Source organism: Lynx rufus, unplaced genomic scaffold (genome assembly GCF_022079265.1).
Source record: "Lynx rufus isolate CCGP_SWC_20201006 ecotype Redwood Valley unplaced genomic scaffold, mLynRuf1.p SCAF_7, whole genome shotgun sequence".
Taxonomy (NCBI): domain Eukaryota; kingdom Metazoa; phylum Chordata; class Mammalia; order Carnivora; family Felidae; genus Lynx; species Lynx rufus.
The window spans coordinates 12,292,265-12,311,101 of NW_025814889.1; positions in this window are offsets into that span (position 1 = coordinate 12,292,265).

An 18,837-nucleotide genomic window follows, 5' to 3' on the forward strand; every position below is an offset into this window, starting at 1 on the left:
ATGGGAACATTTGGGGCCAACTTTTTAATTTTTTTTAATTTAAATGTAATTTTTTTGAGGGGAGGAGGGGCAGAGAGAGAGGGAGAGAGAGAGAGAGAGAGAGGACAGGACTGAGGATCTGAAGCAGCCTCTGTGCTGACAGCAGAGTGCCCGACGCGGGGCTCGAGCTCACAAACCGGGAGACCGTGACCTGAGCTAAAGTTGGACACTTAACTGACTGAGCCGCCCAGGCGCCCCCCAGCTTTGGGGAAAACTTTCGGTGTATGCGGGAGGCCAGCTGGACCCTCATGAGGGGCACCCGCTCGGGGCAGGGAGGAAGGGGCTTAGATTCCGAGGAATGCTTGAGACCTCGCACAGGAGCCGGTCACACGAGCTAGCTTGTGGGTGAACCCCCGGGACACAGGGGTCTGGAGACCCAAGGTTCTCGTGACCGGCTGCAAAAGCTGAGCTTCCTCTGATTTTCTCCTTGCGTGTCTTTTATTCTTTCTCAGGGATAGTGGGAGAACAGGGGGCCCTCATCGGGAAGGGAAGGGGCCGAACAGATTTTTTCAAGCCGTGGCATGCCCGAAGTGGGTAGGGAAGAAGGTGGAGGTCGTCGAATCGCATGAGATAGTTGAATTGAGTCCTTTGAGAAGGGAAAGTACGAACCTCTTAAAGCCACAGTTTACTCCATTGAAAAAGACGACCGATAATAAAACAGCACTTCCCACTTAGGAGTGAAATCAAAGGCTGTTTGTCTTTCTTTGTCTGGTTTGTTTCACTTAGCATAATACCCTCTGTGTCCATCCACGCTGTCGCAAATGGCAAGATCTCATTCTTTTTTACGGCTGAGGGATATTCCATCGTAGCTGCACATCGCATCTTCCTTATCCTTTCATCTGTGGACGGACGCCTGCGTTGCGCCCATATCTTGGTTATTGTAAACAGTGCTGCAGTAAACGGAGGGAGGGGTGCCTGTCTCTTTCTGGATTAGTGTTTTTATTTTCTTGAGGTAGATGTCCGGCAGTGAAATTACTGGATGGTATGGTACTTCTATTTTTAGTTTTTTTTTAATGCCCCATATTTATTTATTTATTTATTTATCTATCTATCTATCTATCTATCTATCTATCTATTTATGTAATGTTTATTTTTGAGAGAGAGGAAGAGAGAGAGAGAGAGAGACAGAGCACGAGTGGGGGAGGGGCAGAGAGAGAGGGAGACATGGAATCTGAAGCGGGTTCCAGGCTCTGAGCTGTCAGCACAGAGCCCGACGCGGGGCTCGAACTCACAGACTGAGATCACGACCCGAGTGGCAACCAGGAGTTCGACGCTTAACCGGTGGGGCCACACGGGCAGGCGTTCCTTAGGTTTTTTTGTTTTGTTTTGTTGTTCTGGAAACTTCATACTGCTGTCCGTGGTGGTCGGACCAATTTACGTTCCCACCAAGAGTGCACGAGGGTTCCCTTTTCTCAGCATCCCCTTCCCTTTTCTCAGCATCCCCGCCAACACTTGTTTTCTCTTGTCTTTTGGATACTTGCCATTCTGACTGCCATGATGCACTACTGTGGTCAGCATTTCGTAATGCATACAATTGTTGAGCCACTACGTTAAACACCTGAAACTAATTTAACGTTACATGTTAATTATGTTTCAATGAAAAAAATCCAGCACTCCCCGTGGGAAGGTGGCAGGAGAAAATGTCACTACTGCTTACTCATACCGGTGATGCCATCGAAGGAGATCCGGATATGCCACTCCAAAATATGCTGTTTTGGTACAAGGATTCTTTTGAGTTGAAGGCAATTGGAAGAGTTCTCTGGCCTCTCCCTTATCTGTCTAAAAGCAGGGCATAAATTTCCTTTTGTGACAGTGTCTGCTCTTGTTCCAGGAAGAGGAGAGCAACTTATCACCAGAGACAGTCAGCACGAGATGAGTCTGCATAAACAGATGTTACTAGAATCACTCTCACCTTCTATTCGTTCCCCCATACATACCCTAGTCACTTCCCTACAATTTATCATCCATCCCTTGAAGCCTGAACCCCTTTTCCTTTGTTAAAATGTTATAGAAGCCCCCAAGTCTAACTGTCTCTTTGAGTTGAACCTCTTTCTGTGAGTTCCCGTGAAAGAATATATTAATAAGCCTGTGTGTCTTCTCTGTCAGTGTAGCTTTTGTAGTTTAATTTGCAGGCCCTTGGTAGCGGAACATAAGAGTGTAGAGGAAAGTTTTTCCTCCCTCTCACCGTGCCCTGAACAACATGGGTGGAGGACCCTGAAGGGTGCTCTGCATTTTGTCATTGGAGATGAGGGCGTCTCTTCCCAGCTTGATTCAATGCCTTGGCCCAGTAGGAATTTACCAAAGCTATTTTTGTGATGGCTGTCCAGTAGAATTGTTTGGTAAACACATGTTGACTGATTGAATAAGGACTTGGTAACCAGAATTAGCAGCGAATAGCTCTCTTCTGATGAGTTTTGGTCACAGACTCAGAATGGAGGGGGGAGTAGAAACAGTCAGATGGTAAGGGGGGCTTGGAAGCAGAGAGGAAGACCTATCTTTGCTGCCAAGGGTCAGAGGCATACCATAAAGTGGTAATGTTGTTAGTTCCTGTCATTTTCCATAATAAAAAAGGCAACTCACCAACGGTAAGAGGGACTGAACACAAACTGTTGGCTGATTTGAAAAGAACTGACCACCCAGTCATTTAGAAAGGATGTTTGTCATCTGAAAAGTATTCCAAGGCAGGAATTTTGTTTAGAGAATGCAGATTACAAAGTCTCTTGACTGTAATCCCAAAAGACATGTTGGTGAAATTTAGTCTCTTGGAGTAAGTGTTGTTGAGCCTCCGGAGAAGGGTAACTCGTGACTCATCTTTAAAAACACTTGGGTAACGTATAGAGAAGATGAATCACCGTGGCGTTCACCTGAAATGAATGTCACGTTGTGTGTCAACGCTACTGAAACACGAAAACTTGAAAGAAATATTTAGGGATCACAACGGGAGCTTCTGATTTAACTTTTCCATTGTGTCATACCAGGCAGGCCAAGGAACAAACGCTTTTCCGTCTCAAATGAGAAATAACGTGGTTACAGAACGTTGCTGTTTTACTCTGGCTAGCAAACCACTGCTGTGCCAGCCTAGGAAAATAGGAGCCAAACCCGGCTGCGGACAGAGGAACGGACAGCTGCACGTGGGCAGGGAGATGGTGGGACCGTCCTTCCCCGTTTGAGAGCAGAGCCAGGTGACCCGTTCCTGGAGAGCCTGAGGCTGACCGGCTGGGCTGTGCCGTGCCCGGCTGCAGGGTAGTCCTTCGACGAGGTGGGCAAAAGAATGTCTCTGCAGTCAGTTTGCCCAGGGTCAGACTGGAGGTGGAGGTCCCGGCTCCCTCCCCCCCCCCCCCCAGGCTCACACCGTGAAGGCCACAGTGCAGAGAGGGAAACAAACAAACAAACAAACAAAGAACACGCGATCAGGAGTGCAAACGCGGGTAGGAAAAGTCTGGTCAGCTACAAAGGAAGGAGCCAAAACGGGGAACAAACTCTGCTGCGTGGCCCGCCATGGTGGCCAGAAGCGAGAATCAGTGAAAACTGGTCATTCTTACTCTCTGTGGGCAAAAGTTTCAGCCAGGCCAAGGGCACATGAAGGAATCCAAGGCCGACTGCCAAAGACCGGAGGTAAAAAGACGCTGGAGGAGTTCAGAAGTTCAGGCAAATAAAAGAGGATTATCGTTCAAGGCTTCTGTGAACCAGAGAGAAGGTGAACTGACAGGCAGCCCTGGGCGTGGCCCGGGGTGGGGCGGGGCGGGGCAGGGGTGAGGGGAGGAGAGCGGCCCTGAGCCGGAGCTCGGAGCTCTGCAGGGAGGTGTGTGCTTGCAGCTGGCAGGCGGGCCGCCTCAGGTAAGCCGATTGAGGCGGGCCAGGCTTGCTTCTCTCGAAGCGCTTCATCAACCAAATTAGCTCCTAAAAAAAGACCAGGCTGGAGAGGACGGTGGGCTGGAGGCAGGCAGGCTCCATTTTTCCAGTCCTGGAGAGAAAATTTCCTTCTGCCGTGGCCTTGCCATTTTTTTTCTGCTGTGGTTAACAAAAAAAAAAAAAAATGTGTAAGTGCTAGATGTGTACGCGTAAACATGTATGCCCTGCACAGATATACGCGTGCACGTGTACACAAATGTGGGAACACACACTTCCGTTTTACAGGAAACCGCGCTTGATTAGAAAAGGCGTGCAGAGGGCCCTGTGGAACAAAGGAAGGCAGGGAGGTAGGACTGCGTTCCCCGCGGCCCCCCCTTCCGGGGACCCCCCTCCTTCCACGGAGTCTGGGGCGGTAGGAGATAATGAAAAAGATGGAGAGGTAGTAAGTGCGGAGTAGGCAGGGCGAATCAGGGAGCTAAATTACTGCCCAGGACGGGAGACAAATCTACAGGGAGATATTGACAGCGAGGAAGAGGGAGGGGAATCTTTGTAAATGAGGAGTGTGGGAGATCACATGGGGAGACACACACACACACACACACACACTCACGCTAAGAATAAAATCTAAAAAGGAGAAGCAAGGCAGGTCCTAATGAAAGCCTGAAGGACCATGGAGGGAAGGGGAGGAAGTCAAAATAGTAATTTTCAATATTTGGTCATGGGGTTTTGATGCATTCTTAAAAATTTGAAATGACAGCCAAAAGTGAATTCAGGGATGTATTTTTTAAAAGCACGATGTGTTTGCTCTATTTCTCCCGATCTCTTTCTCTGTACACACACACGCACACACGTGCATGCCCCCACATGCTCAAATATTCTTTTTCTGAAACATTTGCAGACATGATACTTCAGGGTGTATTTCCTAGGAGTAACAACATTCCCCTTCTAGCCGGCAAAACCATTATCCTACCTAAGAAAACCAGTCCTAATTCCATAGTATGTAATGGACAGTCATATCAGCAACGCTGATATGTGTTTTTGTTTTTGTTGTTTGTTTATTTGTTTTAACATCAGTCCGATCAAGGCCACCCACCACATGTGTTTATTTTGTCTCTTGGGAGCCTATAGACTTTTTAGCCCAACCTCGTCATTTTGGGCATGAGAAAAATACTGTTGGGATAAGGTGATTTGCTCAAGGCCATTACACTGAGCACATGCTCCATTTTACTTAAGTGGGATTTGGTGGTTAAGATAGCTTTAGGTTTTAAAATAATTTAGGGGCACCTGGGTGGCTCAGTCGGTCGAGCGTCCAACTCTTGATTTCCTCTCCGGTCATGATCTCACGGTTTGTGGGTTCGAGCCTCTCGTCGCCACTTGGGATTGTCTCTCTCTCTCCCTCTCTGTCCCTCTCCTGCACGCATATGTGCTCTCTCTCAAAATAAATAAACTTAAAAAAGTTGTTTTATCAATAACAGGTATCAAAACTGTCATCTTAGTGCAGGGGTCACGACTCCTCTCAGCATGTGTCAGACAGCATATGGGACACGTGCATTCCGTAGCTTCCAGGAGCCCCACGATGACCGTGTGGGGAGCCTCAACCGTCCCTGTCACGTGAGAGAGGCTCAGAGCTGTTGGCCAGCCTGCCCGAGGGCCGGGGGCTGGCAGGGGACCCAGATGGGACTTTGCGGAAACTCTTTACCAACTTTCCTGCTCCGACATGCCAGAACACCCACACACGGTGCTGCTTCTGGGTGTATGTCAAGACATTATTTGTAAACTGCATGCAAGTTTTTTTTTTTAATGTTTATTTATTTTTGAGAGAGAGAGAGAGAGCGAGAGAGAGCACGAGCAGGGGAGGGACAGAGAGAGGGAGACACAGAATCCAAAGCAGGTTCCAGGCTCTGGGCTGTCAGCACAGAGCCTGACGCAGGGCTCGAACCCACGAACCTCAAGATCACGACCTGAGCCGAAGTTGGACACCTAACCAACCGAGTCATCCAGGCGCCCCTGCGTGCAACTTTTTGAGTGAAGTTTTAACAATAGGGAGGTGCGCTCTCAGCAGCTAATTCAGTAGTTGGCCCTGGAGTCCTTCAGACGCCACTCTGAAGAGAGAAAGAATGGCAACTCAAGGTAAAATCTCTAGCCTTTGACGCTCTGGCCAGTGCAGCCTAATGGGGATTGCAGGCCACGTTTTGGCAACAAAGGGAGACTCTAGAACACTAGTAACACTAAGAGGAAGAACAGATTATGCAAACACAGAATACTGTTTGTGTTACCAGGTAAATCATACGAAGGTGCTAGGAAGGTTAGGGTAGATACTATGCTTTATTTACCCTTCTGTTCCCAGGACTTGTTTTTTTTTTTTTTTTATTGTTGTTGTTTTAAAGTTTATTTATTTATTTGGAGAGCGAGAGAGAGGATGAGCTGGGGAGGGGCAGGGAGAGAGAGGGAGAGAGAATCCCAAGCAGGCTTCTGTCAACACAGAGCCCGATGCGGGGCTCGAATCCACGAACTGTGAGAACATGACCCGGGCTGAAATCAAGAGTCGGATGCTTAACCCCCTGACCCACCCAGGCGGGCCCCCCACGCCTCCCCCCCACCCCGTTCCCAGGATTTAATGAATAATTCAGAATACATGTAGGTATTCTGGTAATACTTAGTTTCAGCAAATGTTTCCTGAATGCATTCTGTGTGCCAGGTACTGTGCTGGTCCCTGCCCTGAGGTGAGAAACAGACAGGTTATTTCTACTGTGTTTGATACACAGAATGGACAAGGGGGTGAGGACTTGGTGTCATGGGCATGAAGGAAAATCACCTGATACAGGCTAGGGAGGGGGCAGGAAAGGCTCTCTGTTGAGGCTGAAGGGGAAGTAGCATTTCAGGTTTGCTGAACTGAATGGGTGAATTTTCTTCCAAGTAGCTTAGAGCCAGAAGGCACAGTAAACCATTTACACAGACCTTTCTTATTTGAATTGGCAAATGATATTTACAGTCCATGAGCTGCAAGAAACCGGTAGCCTGTGTGTAGGAAACCGAGGGACCAGGGCAGGGAGGTACACCCTTTTGCACCTTTTGAATGGTTGCCTCATTTTTTTGAGTCATTAGAAATGAATGTACATTCTCGACGTAAGGTTGCTGCAGGGAACGGACAGGGCAGGATGTAACCACATCATCCACAGTTTAGTAAAATTTGAGGATGCCGTGGAATTGACATGGTCTAGGGAAGGGAACCATGATCTCCAGTCTGCATCCCCTCTGGGCTTCTTCCAGGTCCAAAGGTGGAGCCCCCATTGGTGAAGCTATTGGAAGGAAAGAATGAGAGTGAACGGATTCATTAACAATCTTGGCAGCGTCTAAAAGAAAACCTCTACAGAAATGGAGAGAAAATCTGGCAACAGAAGAAGAGAAAAGAAGATTCTTGGGAATATGGCTCATGCATCCCTGAAGCAGTTAATCAGTGTTTTTCCACCCTTGGTTTCATATGGTGGTTGTGTTGCCCAGTGTGAACCACAGTGTGTTGCCCAGTGTGAACCACGGTTTTGATGAGGAAGTTTTGTTCAGGCCACGTGTCTAACCTGTGTACAAGAGGGTTAACAGTACTGTGTTAGAGAGTGTTTCAAGTGTGAATTTTTTTTTTTTTGGAGTGCTTTATTTTTTTTAATTTATTAATTAAAAAAATTTTAATGTTTAGTTTTTTTTTTTTTTTTAATTTTTTTTTTCAACGTTTATTTATTTTTGGGACAGAGAGAGACAGAGCATGAACGGGGGAGGGGCAGAGAGAGAGGGAGACACAGAATCGGAAACAGGCTCCAGGCTCTGAGCCATCAGCCCAGAGCCCGACGCGGGGCTCGAACTCACGGACCGCGAGATCGTGACCTGGCTGAAGTCGGACGCTTAACCGACTGCGCCACCCAGGCGCCCCTTTAATGTTTAGTTTTGAGAAAGAGTTTGAATGGGGGAGGGGCAGAGAGAGAGAGAGAGGGAGAGAGAATCCCAAGCAGGATCCGCGCCATCAGTGTGGAGCCTGATGCAGGGCTGGAACCCACACACCGTGAGGTCATGACCCGAGCGGAAATGAAGGGTCGGATCCACCCAGGCGCCCCTGCATGAGCATATTTTTTAAAAATACATACAAAAGAATAAATACAAGAAAATGCATACAGGACTTTTAGGAGAGAATCATGTAGGGAAGTCATGTTCCTGGTCAAGAATCCATAAATGCACTTCTTGTCCAGGTGTTTGAGGCCTTCTATACTCTTGACAGCACGTGGTGCTACTTTAGGGAGGGAGATGGTGGCCGAGGAAGGAAAGAACATACTAGAACATACTGGAAGGACTTTGCGGGGGAGGTAGCAGGAGGAGAAGTTAGAGGCTGGGCAGTTGATTTGTAAGAGTTGGTTGCACCGCTGGGTCTGGTATGTTTGGTGAGAATGGGGTAGTACTGGGGTCACCAACCTGGAGAGGATACTTTGGGCCATCCTGTGAAAAGCCTTTGTTAGCAGGCTGAGAAATTCATACTCAACTAGAGTAGCCATTAGGACCCACCGAAGGCCTTCGAGTGGTAGAGTGACCCTGAAGCGTGTAATCTTAGAGCTGAAAGAAGACGTAAAGGCCTTTGCTTTCACGCCGAGTTTGACCTCTCTGTGCCTAGTGCGGGCTTGGCTCTTGCTTTCTCACTGCCGTGTGCGTTAAATGAGATGATACTTACAAAGCACTCAGCTCAGGGGTTCCCGTAGAATGAAGCTCAATAAACGTTGACCGATATGGTCACTGTCATCATGAATCTGGTTCCCATTTAGGAAGGTTTTCCTTAAGCCTCCTTCCACATTTGTCTTATGTGAGGACAGCCTTTTCTTCAGACGGAATATCGCTGGTTTCTTCCCCCCACTCCTCATTTTTTTACCTTTCTTTTTTTTTTTTTTTTTTAAGTTTTTATTTCTTGTGAGAGAGAGAGAACGAGCAGGGGAGGGGCAGAGGGGGCAGGGGAACAGAGAATCTGAAGCAGGCTGACAGCAGAGAGCCCAATGGTGTGGCTCAAACTCACCAACTGTGAGATTGTGACCTGAGCTGAAACTGGGCAGTTAACCGACTGAGCCACCAAGGTGCCCCTCTTTTCCCATTCTAACTCTGATCCTTGTAAAGTGTGGTACACAGAACCCACTTTTGTGATTTCACCTGACCAGAGTTAAGCCTCTCCATTCTATCATTCTACAGACAATGACTGAATTGGAAGAAAAAAAAAGAACAAACACAAGAAACAAACTAAGATTTTTGTAGGCAGCCTCATCAGACTAAATAGAATACTGATTTATCAAAAAAAAATTTTTTTTAACGTTTCTTTATTTTTGAGAGACCGAGAGAAACAGACCATGAGCAGGGGAGGGGCAGAGAAAGAGAGCGAGACACAGAATCGGAAGCAGGCTCCGGGCTCCGAGCTGTCAGCACAGAGCCCGACGTGGGGCTCAAACTCATGAACTGTGAGATCATGACCCGAGGCGAAGTCGGACGCTCAACCCACGGAGCCACCCAGTCGCCCCTCAATATAATACCGATGGAAATTCCTAAGCCATTCCCACATGCCCTCCTGCTGAGCTACAACCCTTTCACAAAGCCTCAGATTGCTTCATGATGACGTTTCCTCTTACTGTTGGGAACAATTGTCAAAGGCCTTGAAATGGGCAAAACAATCACTGAGTTTCTTTGAAGGGATTGCTGGGTGTTATCTGGCAGATTCTTCTGGGTTGCCTGCTTTCACAGAGGTCTGTGCCTTTCGCTGCTTTCGACCGAACTGTTTTGCGACTGTGAGTTATAGAAAGCCCATCGCAATGCAAATCTTGTCCACCGAGAAATAGAAATGAATTTTGTCTGGTGGACGTGCGATTGATTTCCACCCCGTGAAAGAGGCTGCCAGTCTTACATCTAGTAGCAAATTTATTTCAGCATTTCTAATTGCTTTTATGTGTGTCTATTCTTTGGGTACTGCTTGAACCGGTAACATTTTGTAATATTTCACTGCCTCCGTGACTAATTAATGAATAGTTAATTGATGGACACGTGTCTATTTTATATTTGTGTAAGAACCCTGATTGTTGCTTAAAAATAATGTTTAGGGGTGCCAGGGTGGCTCAGTGAGTTGAGTGTCCAACTCTTGATTTCGGCTCAGTCATGATCTCGTGGTTGTGGGATCGAGGCCCACATCGAGCCCCATGCTAAGTATAGAGCCTATTTGGGATTCTCTCTCTCTGTCTCTCTGAATCTCTTTCTCTCTCTTTCTCTCTGTCAAAAATAAATAAACATTAAAAAAAAATCTTTAACGCGGATTTTCTCACGTCTTCACAGCTGGCGAGGCATGAACAGGGCAAAAATGGAAACTAAGCAAACAGTAAAGACCCTGTTTGAAATTGAAATGGGACTGCTAACCGGTATCTCTAAGTAAAGTTGTTCAACCAGTTACTAATCCATTTAATCATACCGATACGCTTCTACTTGCAAACAGGCTGCCCCTAAGTGTGATTTTCATAAGTCCAAAGTGATTAAGAGGGGTTAAAACCTGCTGTCCCCGGTGATCATTCCCACCAAGGATGAGCAGAGGTCAGATTTTATAACTTTAAAATCAGTCATAGATTTCCCCTCCTTGCTCATTTACATTTTAATGGATACCCTTTGCCAGGATAGATTAGTTTTACCTACACTGAAAATCCTTAATGATCTTGTTGAATGGTACTGAGCGGGGGAAAGATATTGCTCTGGAGAAGGGGAATTTGGGGGTTGGTTAGTAGAAACAGAATGTGTTAAGTGGGTAAAGTTAAGGCAACAGATACGGTGATGAGGAGGTGGCCGCAGTGATGGCATTTTTGGCTACATGACAATGAGCCCACTGAGAATGCCGTTGGGCTGAATGAATGGAGGAGACGGCATAAGGGACACTCAATGGTGCCGGCGCTCTTCTCCCTGGAAACAGGGCCCTTCCCGCGTGCTCGTGATGTTATAATGATAAAGTAAGCATGCGAATCTGGTCTCAAGCAAGCCCGCGTCTAGGGATGGCACCCCGGCAGAAGGAGAGGAGGGTTCAGCAGTCAGAGGACGAGATGCCGGACAGGAAAGAATGAGTTAGGGGAACAGGAACTGACTCGGTGAGTTTAATACTTTTGTCTAATTTACTGGGGTAGCTGTAGAAAGAAATGAAATTAACTGGGGCACCTGGGTGGTTCAGTCGGTTGAGCGTCCAACTTCGGTTCAGGTCATGAACTCATGGATGTGAGTTTGAGCCCCGCGTCGGGCTCTGTGCTGACAGCTCAGGGCCTGGAGCCTCCTTTGGATCCTGTGTCTCCGTCTCTCTCTGTTGCTCCCCCTCTTTCTCTCTCCCCCCCTCCTCAAAAATTTAGATTTTAAAAAAAGTTTTTTAAGAAAGAAAGAAATTAAGTTAATCTGACATAACACAGCTGTGCCTTAGAACGGTTACTTTGTCATCGGCGTGTAGGGTGTATGGAGGGGGAGAGAGAGGGCAGGAAGGAGTGTCAGGGAGATGGCACTTGTTGGCAGTTGTGCCCTTGACGATGGCAGTTGACTGCGTAAGAGGCTACAGGGGTGGAGAAGTATGAGCTGAGTGAAGGCTTCCGGCAGAGCAACTGAAAGGCCATTGGCAGTCTTGGGGTGGAGGGGGGAAGCTGGATTAAGGAAGGAGTAGGTGGGTAGGGCATGGAGACAACGGGTGTAAGCCAGTCATGCTAGCAGATTGGTGTGAAGAGAAGGCGAGACAGGGGCTGGGTAGCGGGACTGGGAAGGAGGGTTGTTTTTAGAATTGGGTACTTTGGGGACAGTCGTAAAAAGAGGGAAGGAATGAATGAATCTGGAAAGACTGAAGACATGAGCAGAGAAGGGAGAGAACTGGTGAAGTGGAACCCTGGGGAGGTTGGAAGGGCCGCCATTAGGAGCATGAGCACACGGAAGGAGGAACCATGGGAAGGAAGGAGGATGCTTTTTTCTGAGAAGAAAGGTGACGGCTTGGATGGGCAGTCAGGAAAACGTAGGCGTAAAGTGAAGGCGTGTTGGAATAGGTCATTTCAGATGCTGTCAAAATTTTTTTAAGGCAAGGCAAACCTGAGGATGAGGAGTGGGGAGCGGTGGGGACCCAGTTAACCGCCCACTCGAGTGCCTTAATGTTGCCCTTGCTCCTTAGTGCCCTCAGGCCCTTGACCCTCCATTACGTCCAACCTGCTCAATTCTACTTCGGGGAGACAGATTTCCTGTGTTCGTGGCATTTACATTCCACTGAGGTTGCAGACAGAAAGTAGTGGTGGTGACAATATGTTATTATTATAATAAAACAACTGTGAACAAATACGAGGCAGGGTAAGAGTATAGAGGATGCTGGAGAAAGGATAGTGGTTATCTCATGATGGAAGCATTACAGATAGTTTGTTTCTTTCTTTGTATTTTTCTCCGTTTGCTAAATTATTTGCGGTAAAATACACTCCTGTAAGTAGAAAAAATAAAAGTGATCCGGAGAAGTGTTCTATCAAGTTGGAGGTTTTAGACTTCTTTTCACATTCTACATAGTTTTTTTTTTAAGATTTTTAAAAAATTTATTTATTTTGTGTGTGTGTGTGTGTGTGTGTGTGAGAGAGAGAGAGAGAGAGAGAGAGAGAGAGAGAGAGAATTCCAAGCAGTCTCTGTGCTGTCAGCGCAGAGCCTGATGTGGGGATCAATCCCATGAACCGTGAGATCATGACCTGAGCCAAAACTAAGAGTCGGATGCTTAACTGACGGAGCCACCCAGGTGCCCTTGCCTAATTTGGTTCTGTTTTGTTTGGCTTTTTACAAAGTTCTCTTTGGTTTGTCGTTTCCTGATCCGCCGTGTACGCTGAGTGAATTTCATGGGGAGAACAGGAAGGTTGAAAGGACAGGTGTATCTTTATTTACCTTAGCGTGTAGGCAGAGTGTTAGAAACCGAAGGCTAATCAGGTAGCTCTTGGGAAGATGTGGTTTGGCGAGTGGCAGATAATGCCTTGGGCAGCTGGGGTCCCACCTGGTTGCCACTCCTCCTCGGTTTTTACGTGTCTGTCACCACAATTAAAAAGAAGCCTCGAGGCTCTGTCTCAGTGAGGATAATGGTTGACAGACCCCACCAGCAGAGCCCTGATGCCCACCCAGGGCCACCGCGGGAAGGTCCTCTGCAGCCCCTGGCCCGGAGCCTGCGGCACCCGTCTGTAACTTGATTAGCAGTTAGAGAGTTCAGAGAGCCAAGTCAGGTAAAGGCGATAAGTGGATAAGAGGCCGCTTTGGAATTCAGCATAGAAAATAAGAGGAATTGAAACCAGCTGTAGGCCGTGTTTTGGCAGAAACACCATAAGATGAGATGTCGGAGACAGATGCTGGGGCCAGAGAATAACATTCTGTAGGTTCTCGGCAGTTCCTGCCGTTCGATCACTACGTGTCACTTGTTCAGATGTAGACGTTCTCCGGGCATCCTGTGTTTTTCCATCTCTCAAGATACTCTTCAGCACATTATCTCCCCGCCCAGTAGATTCCATGAGTAGATACAAGGATGAAAATGTTAATTCTGGGCTAGGGGTGCCAAGCTTAAGAAGACCCGGTTCCGGCCCTCAGGGGAACAGTGCGGTAGGAGGTTGGGCCCGGAGCCAGGAGAAGGACAAGACACGGGAGGCCGTGGACACGGGAACGTGGGCCCTAACGCAAGCGTAATTTCCATAAACTCTACGGTTCAAACATGCGTGAGTTTTTAGTGTTGCGTTCATAGGGAGAATTGTCTTTGGGATATCATCAATTGAATCCATTCCACAACCTACCTTTTCGTAAGAGGACACCACTGACTGACTCACTGGTGACACGCTGGTCAAGCACAGAGTGGGTCTCCCTGCCAGCTGTCAGCACTGGACCCATGCTCTAGTGCTGTGGAATTTAGAAGTCACATGCGTCGGGGGGGGCGCCTGGGTGGCTCAGCTGGTTAAGCATCTGGCTCTTGCTCTGGGCTCAGGTCATGATGTCACAGCTCATGAATTCGAGCCGACATCGGGCTCTGCGCTGACAGTGTGGAGCCTGCTTGGGGTTCTCTCTTCCCCTCTCTCTCTTGCTGCCCCTCCCCTGCTCCCACTCATGAGCTCTCTCTCTCTCTCTCTCTCTCTGTCTCTCAAAATAAATAAATAAACTTAAGAAAAAAAGTTGAGTGGATCAACTATGCGGTGAATTATTGTATCGTGGTTAGTGAACTGTAACACAAGAATAAGGGTTTACATCCATGCATTTGTCTCCTGTTGCTGCCATAACAAATCGCCACAAGCCTGGTGGCTCAAAGCAACACAGATTTATTATCTTGCAGTCCTGGAGGTCAGGAGTCCGAAAGGAGCCCTAGGGGGCTGAAATCCAGACATCATCAGGGTTGCTTTCCTTCCAGAAGCTCCAGAGGAGAATCTGGTTTTTTAGCTCTTCCGGCTTCTAGAGGCTGCCCTCATTCCCTGACTCCCGGTCCCTTCCTCCTTCTCAAAGCACGTTGCTTCGGTCTCTGCTTCTGTCCTCACTTCTCTTTTTCCTGACTGACCCTCTTGCCTCCCTCTTTATTTCCATTGTCATTTAAAAATTGTTTTCTTTAATTTTTTTTTTTTTGAGAGAGAGGAAGAGAGAGAGAGACAGTGTGAGCACAGGAGGGGCGGAGAGAGAGGGAGACACAGAATCCGAAGCAGGCTCCGGGCTCCGCGCTGTCAGCACAGAACCCGACGTGGGGCTCAGACTCACGAACTGTGAGATCATGACCTGAGCTGAGGTCGGACGCTCAACCAACTAAGGCACCCAGGTGCCCCTCCATTGTCATCGAATATATATATCATGTAAAACGTATCACTTAACCATTTTTTAAACTGTACTTCTCAGTGGCGTGAGTTACGTTTCCAAGGTAGTGCAGTCACCACTCTTTCCAAAACCCTTCATTCCACAAGTAGAAGCTGTGTACACGTTGAGCAGTAACCCCTATTCCCTCCTCCCCCAGCTGATGGTGACCACACATTCATGTGCCGCCTCTATGCATTTGCCCTTCTACATACTTTGTGTACGTGGAGTCATGCGGTATGTCCTCAAGCTTCATCCAAGTCGAGCATGTTCTAGAACTTCATTCCTTTTATGGCTGAGTAATATTCCATTCCATATATATATATATACATATATATATATATATTCCATATACATACACACACACCACATTTCTTTATCCTTTCGTCTGTTGATGGACCCTTGGGTTGTTTCCATTGTTTGGCTGTTGTGAATAATGTTGCTGTGAATACTGGAGTATCAGTATCTGTTTAAGTTCCTGTTTTTGTTTTTCATTCTTTTGGGCACCCTATATATATATATACTATATATATATAAATATATATATAGTATATATATAAATATATATACACTATATATAAATATTTATATATAAATATATATAATAATTATAATTATATATATTATATATTATAATATAATATATAATTATTATATATATTATATTATAATATATTATAATTATATATATTATATATTTAATATATAATATATATTATATATTATGTATTTTATATATTATATATTATAATATATATAATATATATAGTCTATTATGTAAAATATATGTATGTATATATATGTGTATATGTATATATGTATATGTATATATGTATATATACATATATATGCATATATGCATATATATGCATGTATATATACATATATATGTGCATATGTATATATATGTATATATACATATATATGCATATATATGCATGTATATATACATATATGTGCATATGTATATATACATATATGTATATATGTATATATGTATATGTATATATGTATATATATGTATATATATATATAATATATATATATGTAAAAGTTACATGCTCTACAGACTGAGCCAGCCAGAGGCCCCTATGTTTAGGTTTTTTTTTTTTTTAATGTTTTTATTTATTTTTGAGACAGAGAGAGACAGAGCATGAGCAGAAGAGCAGAGAGAGGGGGAGACACAGAATCTGAAGCAGGCTCCAGGCTCCGAGCCGTCAGCCCAGAGCCTGACGCGGGGCTCGAACTCACAGAGTGTGAGATCATGACCTGAGCTGAAGTCGGACGCTTAACCGACTGAGCCACCCATGCATCCCAGTTTTTTTTTTTTTTTAATGTTTATTTTTTTTATTTTGAGAGAGGGAGAAAGTATGAGCCAGGGAGGAGCAGAGAGAGAGGAAGAGAGAGAATCCCAAACAGGCTCCATGCTGTCAGTGCAGAGCCTGACGCAGGGATTGAACTCACAAACCGGGAGATCATGACCTGAGCCGAAACCAAGGGTCAGACGCTTAACCAACTGAGCCACCCAGGCGCCCCACTATGCTTAGATTTTTGAGGAGCTGCCGAACTGTTTACCTTGGCAGCTACATCATTTTATGGTCCCACCAGCAGAGTACATGGGTTCCGGTCCCTCCACATCCTTGCTAACATTTGGTACTGTCCTGTTGATCACAGGTGTCCTAGTGGGCGTGAGGTGGTATCTCATTGTGGTTGTGTTTTTCCCTAAAGACTAATGATGTGGACCATCCTTTCCTGTGCTTGTTAGACGTCTGCATATCTTCTTTGGAGAAATGTCCATTCAAGTCCTTTGCCCGTGTACTAATGGAGCTGTTTGTCTTTTCGTTGTTGCGTTGTAAGAGTTCTTTACATATTCTGAATTTTAATCCCACATCAGACATTTGATTTGCAGATATTTTCTCCCATTCTTGGGTTGTCTTTTCACTCTTTTGATGGTATCCTTTGATGCAGAGAAGTTTTGCCTCCCTCTTATAAGGATCCCTGTGATTATACCTAATAATCCAGGATAATCTGCCCATCTCAAGATCCTGAATGTAATCATATCTCCAAAGTGTATCCCTTTTGCCACATCAGGTAAATTTTTTTTAAATATCTTTTTTTTTAAACACTTAATTCATTTTTTTGAGAGAGAGAGCACAGACAGGGAAGGCGCAGAGACAGAGGGAGACACAGAATCCGACACAGGCTCCGGGCTCTGAGCTGTCAGCACAGAGCCCGACGTGGGGCTCGAACCCATGAACTGCGAGATCATGACCTGAGCCGGAGACAGTCGCTCAACCGACTGAGCCACCCAGGCGCCCCACCACATGCGGTAATTTATTTGCAGGTTTTGATGATAGGATGCGAACATCTTTGGGGGAGCCATTATTCTGTTACGATTCTTTTCAAAAAGAAAAAATGTCTACAACGTCAGAATTGTGAACGTACTCATGCAAAAAGGTGAAAGCAGGTAACGTTGAAAGAAAGCAGCCTGCCTGGTGTGTGTAGGACCTGATTCCACTGTAGGTCCTGATTCCACTTACAGGGCTTCTGCCCTGATACCCACCGTGGCCGGGGCACCCCGTGCTGGGTGGGTTACTTAGTTTCTCTGTTTGCTCTCAAAATGGGACTAACTGTCCTTCTTCTTTTCCTCCTGTGAGTCTTAAGGGTAAGAGATAAATAGACTCAGTTTGGGGCTTTTTGTCTTCTGCATGAATCAGAAGTCCCAAATATAAAAGCCATTTTAGGGATTGTCAAGAAAACAGGAACACAGTGAATACACAAATACCCACCAGCAAGTATGGCTTCTGTTCGGGTATGAAAAAAATCACAGACCTCTGACCTTATGTCTGAAAACCTTTGAGCCCAGTGGGGGAGCCGTGCTTCACGAACACCAGTATTTCTGTGCCCCTCCTCACCTTTTCCCTCCTAGCAAATGCTTTGCCCCATACCTATCACAGCACCCCGTATTTACGGGAGCTCCTAATTGCGCTTGGCTGGAGAGGTGGGAAGACGGTGAAGGTTCCTTGGCAAGAACGTAGGACCGAATGTTGGATTAGCATCAGGGGAGGGCCCGACAAGTTATTCCCTGACCCATGACATCGCAGACTTGGAAAGACAGCTGTTTTCCTGTGTTCCAAAAGCCTTGGGGACAAATGTGTGCATGGTGGATACAGTAATTTCACTTATACGAACGTAGCCGAAAGAAATCATCAGAAATGCAGGCAAGGGTGTATGCCAAAGATGATCGGCCGCATTATTTGTATTTGTTAAAAACTGGAAACATCCTGGGGTGCCCGGGTGGCTCAGTCAGTTAAGCATCTGGCTCTTGATCTCGTCTCCGGTCATGATCTCAAGGTTTGTGAGATCAAGCCCTGCCTCAGGCTCTGTACTGACACAGTGCAGAGCCTGCTGGGAATTCTCTCTCTCCCTCTCTCTCTGCTCCTCCCTCATGCACGCACACTCTCTCTCCTTTCAAAATAAATAAACTTATATGTGTATATATATATACACATTTATATATATAATATATAATATTTATATATTATATATACATATATATTATATATTATACATACACATATTTTATTTTATACATATTTATTATATATATATATATATATATATATATATATATATATATATATAAAACAACCTAGAAGCAACCTAAATGTCCAACAACTGGAAATGGTTGAGTGAATTGTGGCATGAAATGCCATGTTCTGTTATGCAACCATTCAACGTGTCATTGGATCTTTTTTAATTTTGGGAAAAGCGTATAATAAAGTGTAATCAAAAAAAGCAAGACTGTGATTTCAGTATAAAGGACACTCTCAACCACATGAAATCCTGATGGAAAGAAGAAGAGCAGTAAGGGAATACAGCCTTTTCTGCGTGGTGGGATTCTGGACGATGGCGGTCAACAGTACCCTTGGAGGCTGGATTCTCTTGCTCGCCATCTTGCTTGTTGCTACAGATGATGGTAACATGCAGGTTGTTGTTTGATATCAGCCTTGCTTCGTGGATGGATCATACAGCCAGAGTATTAAAAAAAATTTTGGGAGGAAACCATAGCCAACAAATACTGCTTTGAACTACTGCAGGTCC